Raw genomic sequence first — 6,000 nt, 5'->3', positions numbered from 1 at the left:
TACCGGAAGATGTTAAATATTGACAACAAAACTCTATAAGCTTTTTCACACAGTTGGTATCCCAGTATAGGCTGATACAAAGTAAAAAAACAAAACAAAACACCAAAACCAAAACCAAGCCCTGAATCCCAGGTTGAAAATCAAGGTGAGAAGAAACCTTAAGTCTGGCTGTCACACATCTGAAGTAATAGGTTTTCCAGTGTTTGCTTTGGTCATTTTCCATGTGGCTGTGATCTTTGGTAAAGTACCCCTAACCCTTCATCAGAAATCTGCCCTTCTTCAGTTTTATCCCAAGTTCCTAGCAGGCAACTTCTCAAATTGCCATTAACATTTTGGAGTTTTCTCTGTGTATTGCAGATGAGGGTCAGAATTCCCATTGCTAAGCTATTCTTTGTATTTCCTGTTAATCCTTCTCCTAGACAAAACAAATATCTAAATATTGCATGTGTTAAAGTAAATATTTTAAAACAGATATACTTAACTGGTGGCTGGTGGGAGGGCTAGGCTGCAATGGTTTGCAGTTCAGGAGCTTCCCATGACTGGATCCTTCCTAGCGTGGCAGGTACCAGGTCAGAGCGTGTGTGCTCACACACAGCATCCCAGGTACACAGAGCATCTGGGTCCTTCCCAGCGCCTGTCATTCCTGACCTTTTACTCCCAGTTTGCCTCTAAACACTTTTAAAGCAAGAGAACCTTGTTCAAATCCTCAGTGTTTCAGCGTTTGCCGAGTAGCATATTCTATTAGCAAACACTTTCACTGCAGGTTAAAATTCTCAGACGCAGATCATACAATTGGCTGAGACATACTGGCTGGGGAAGAAAAAGCCTGTCATACATAGCAGGACTACCGGTAATGTGCCATATCTTACACTCCAGTAAAAATGACTGATATCAAAGCTAAACTGGACTGATTTGTATGGTTGAGACAAGTAGAATAAAATATGTGTTTTAACTAAATCAGTTTTTAGGAATACCAGGCACAGGTTAATCCTTTATAAATATGTTCACAGAGTACATTAGACACCAGTCCGCCTACACAAAATGAATGCAGCACACACTCTGATGTATGACAGAGACAGGATAAATGAGGGAACTCTTCTGTGTTTGATCTGGTTCTGCTCTGTAATTCAGAGATACTGGAGATGGGTGGTGAGTTTCTCATTGATCCCAAAAGAAGCGATACTGTTGAATCCTGTGAAATGTAAGCTTTGTAGAGGATCGGAGGCTATGCAAGAAGGACATTGTAGCTTTAGGGGCATATTCTCTTCTCGGGGATGTGTGTAACTGGCATTCACAAGAGTCACACACATCCTGGGGAAACTAGACCCTGTAGCTTAACAATAGTGAAAATGCATACCTTGCTCCACAGGCAACTATATCACTCTCATTGCTACATCTGCATCCAGTTATCAAAGGATAGATTTCCAGCAGATAATAAATGAACCTGGAAATGAATGTCTTGAGAATTTTGAAACAATGCTAAATTTGGCACATATCAGCATTTAAAAATGCAGCAAAGTGCAGTCAAAACATCAACCCAAACTTAAGGTATTTTAGATAGAAAACATAGGGCTAGCACACAGATGTGGGAATAATCAATTCCAGGGGTTTTTTTCCCCATTCTTTCCAGCTTTTTAAACCACTTACACCAGTCCTTGCTTCTCTGAACTGTATTTTGCATATGGTGGAGGTGTTAATGCACAGTTACTGCACAACAGGGTTGTGAATTTTAGTTAATGAAAGCTTTTAAAGGCACAATGAAATCCTCAGATGAAAGGCAACAAAGAAGTGCAAAGTATTATTATAGCCTAGCCTAAGTTTTGCTGAGAGCATTCTTACACATGCTGGAGACAGCATAAATACGTATTATGGATGATAACTTCCCTGTAAAGGCTAATTCCCACTCCTGAGGCTGCCAGAGGCAAGGCGTGGTGGTCTTGTAAGACTTAATAAACTCTCAATGTTTTCATCCTCTTCCTACACCCAGGAGCTAGAAGAAGACCCCTGTATACATTCTGAATCTTCAGTGAATAGCATGGCCGCAGTGCACAATTAGATCGCAAGATCGCTGCAGACCAAGATGGTTCACTAAACACTTAAAGGCAGAGGCAAATACATTGGCTGTTCTTCCAGTCACAGCACTGTGGCATACAGTAAGTTTACAGCATGTGTTTGTATACTCTTTATGGAAGACATAAGCAAAGGGACAGAAATCTGCTTGTAATTTTCCTTGATAATTTTTACTAAAATCCCAGTAATTTTTTGTGCATTGTTACAAAAAGGAACAATTAAGATGGTCTGTATTTTGCAAAGGTGAGAAAGAGGTAGCTGTCAACGGGGTGTGGATGAAAGCTCCAGTAAACCATTTGGAAAAGATCTAGCACCAGAATAAATGTACAACAGCTTACCAGGCTGAGAGAGGATGGGATCTGCTGGTCCGAATGATGGTTTGATCTGTTACGATGGGAGTGAAGTCTTCAGATTGAAAAATATTATTCTGCTTCCTGGGTCTGCAAGAGCTAACGTCGTTCTAAAGGCTGCATCCCTCTGATCAGCTGCCCTGTTTCACTGATCATAGTCTAAGTGATCTGTAGCCTCCTTCTTTTTCTGCCTCTGTTCAGAGAAAAGATTGCAGCTTTATTTCAGTTATTGTTCACATGTTTTTTTTAACAGTTTACTTTCAGCAGCTTCTGATTTAACCTTATGTGTTCTGAAGTTCAGGAAAATACTAAAAAGATATTTTTTAGATTGGTATCTAATATTTTCAAAGTAATAGCAGGCACCTCACGCATACATCTCATGTTTCACCCTTTTCGTAAATGTATTCTAACACTCTTAACTTACCTGCTTTAAAAGGACTGGCATGTTGAACCAGCTGGCCTTTTTCCACTGCTATAGCTTTTCATGTTGTATTCTGCTGCTCCAATTTCTGTATTTTCCCTGCATTTTGCAAGATAAAATGCAGAAGTTTAAAGGCTTATAATGTTTACATGACAAAATCTTACTGCTAAGTACAGTATTACTGACGGATTAGTTTAATGCACTAGTATAATGTAATTTAATTATAGTAATAGTGCACAGTAACAATCTTACTACTTATGTCAGATTGTGAGACATTCTCTCTTAAAAGCTTCATCATTATTATTTAGTTTTTAGGTTTAGTTCCACAGTATCCCCCCCCCCTTCACACACATTAAATTAATTTCATAGGTGTAGAAGAAGAAATATTAGGTAAATTGCTCCCATTTTGCCACTGTAAGATTCCATAAGAATTCACAATACTAACTGAAAACCTATTTTGCATCGTGAGACAACAGTCAGTCAGCCTGTGGTGAAAGCTTCTAGCCTTCTGGGCATAAGTCCTCAGAACTGCAAGCCGCAGTTTAAAGAAAAAAAAATCCTATGCAAAAAAAAAAAAAAAAAAAAGGATCATTCCACCAAGTCTACCTTTTGTATTTACCTGAGAGCTTTTAATGTAGATTGATCCACATTCCTGTACCAGCCATGAACTACTTCTACATTCATGTAAACTACTGTAGTTCAGGGTTCCAGCTTTTTCAGCCCACAGCTTCCACTGATTTCAGCTGTGGCTGACAGCAGTTCTGAAAATCCAACCCACAGTAACTCCTATTTCTAAAGTGTTTTCTATCTGAAGATCACAGAATTTTCTATCAGTGTTAATTTAGCCTCACAACAGCTCCAGAAAGACAGAAAAATGCATCTTCAGCCAGCACAGCTGTATGCAAAGTGAACATCTGTCCATTGCCAAATTCAGTTTAGCTAATAATAAAAAAACCCACACTTTATTTTCTCTTCCAGACAGGACCAGATTTCAAGGGAAAGCCTAGAGAGGATTTCCTTGCTTTAAAAAGGGAAACAGGGAGAGACCGAATTTCCTAAGGTCCGTGAGGAAACGCGTGGCAGTGCTAGGAAAAGCAGCCAGCATTCGAGCAGCCGAGATACCATCTTCACAGCCAAAAATGGATGTTTTTTTCTCTGCAGTGTGACTGCCCTAGCTCTGTCATGGTGACAGAACAGCACAGACAGAGCAGGCTATGTGAATTTTGTGGCAATGAAGTTAGATAAGGTTAATTTCTGGTTGGCAGAGAGAAGTTGCCTTTTTCTAATTGCATCATGGCAAAAGCTCTTCTTGCCTTATTTCAATAACAAGAAGCTAGATAATATGAATTAGGTAAATCACTGCAAACCACAGCTTTTTAGTGGAGGTAATGAAAATGTATTATTTTTCTTGAAACTATGGAAACTGCAAAATAGTCCTGCTGTATGCTGACCTGTTGCTGTTCATTTATTAGCTTGCCTAAGGTTTTGTGAGACCCAATTGTATGTATTTTTCAGCATATACATTTATTTAGGTGTGAGGCTAAAGCCACTCAGTCTTGGGCTCAGTACTGCAATGCTTGACTCTTAGGGGCTCTTTTGGCTTAAGAAACTCACAGCTTCACAAAAGCCAGCATCTCTGCACACAAGTAGGTTGTGTGCAAAAGACCTAAATTTCTGCTTCTTTCAAGGGCTTTGGAAGACAACCCAAGGGTGGATGGACACATTTCTCTCCGCTTTGACCTCACAACGTGTATGAGTGTGTGGAAGTACCCATGCCCAGCGGTCCCTTTTAGTGCAACATACCAGCACAGGGAGGAGATAAACTGTGCTAGACTTCCCCACTCCTTTTCAAGCCTCAGGCTCTTAAGATCAGTTCTGTGCCATGAGAGATTAAAATTCACAGCCTGTTTCTGTTTGATTTTGGGTAGATATTTGAATCCAAGATCAATCTTTTGCAGCAAATATTTGCTACAAGCTAGCCTGTTCACTGTTTTACAATACCAAAGGCTACCTGTCAAATCTATGGCACCTTTGCAAGCTACAGAAAGAAACATAATTATGTGCCAACTGACTTGTGCATTAATTTTAGCACGTGGAGAACCCCTTTCTCTAGCTAGCCTCTGCTACTGCAGCAACACCCTGTATTCAGTAGAAATCTGGCTTTTTGATAGAAGTGGCACCATTTTTACACCTTTATGCCTTGGTGTTATTCATACTGTGTTTGCTACCAAAAACCTCTGCATTCCTTAAGGCTTTGTCTCAGAAGAAGAAAGAAATCCAGGTCAAACTCCCTGCATCAAAGCAAGCTGGTGGGGGATTTCAACCTTTGCCTTAGGTGACTGTTCTGAAGATTTAAGGGCACTAAGAAAACATTGTCCTCTTTGCCATGTTTTGCATGAAACTTTATAACTAGAAAGCAAGAAGTTGTTCCTAGCCTAAGATCTACTACAGTAAATTACGTCATGTCAGCTGCTTTTGTAGACAAGATGATGTAGGTAAAGAAAAAAGTCTCTTCCTCCCATTGATAACATTGTTCCCTCACCTATATGTGCTGGTTTGGAAACAAACCTAGAGTTACTGTCTATTTAAAGTGAAACTCCTGATTATAAGTCTCTCTGCTTTTTTTTTTTTTTTTTTTTTTTACTATTCAGGTGCAGTGAACAACTTCCGCGCTGCTGTGAGCCTGACTCCTAGCCTCAAGATCTCACCCTCCCTAGTGTTGTCTGGATATCAGGTTTTTCAACCCCCAGCCCTTCCTCACAGGTAGGAAGCACATCACAACTCATTAGTAATTTACTGCTACAGTAATTTTTATAATTACTGCCAGGAGGCCTCATTAAATTTGATCTAATGAATAAATATTGTATTTTTCAACGTGATTACCAGAACAGCTTAAGCCGAGTGCCATAAACAATTATTTTCTTCAATACGCAGTTTGTCAGTGAGCATTGATATTTATTTTGGAAAGAATTTACTGTATTCCATGGCTAGTAAGTAATAAATAGCCAAGCCTCTGAAGTTTCAATTGCCATGGGGCAGATGGCAAAACAGAAATTGAGGTATATGTTGCAAAAAGTAAAATAATGCACATTAGTGAAGATAAAGGGTTTGTCTGGAGGTCAAGCGGGAGCACTCCAATGTGAGTCTTTCTCCCAGCCC

Source organism: Chlamydotis macqueenii, chromosome 6, assembly GCF_036417535.1.
Source record: "Chlamydotis macqueenii isolate bChlMac1 chromosome 6, bChlMac1.mat, whole genome shotgun sequence".
NCBI classification, from domain to species: domain Eukaryota; kingdom Metazoa; phylum Chordata; class Aves; order Otidiformes; family Otididae; genus Chlamydotis; species Chlamydotis macqueenii.
Note: the sequence above shows the minus strand (reverse complement) of the source record.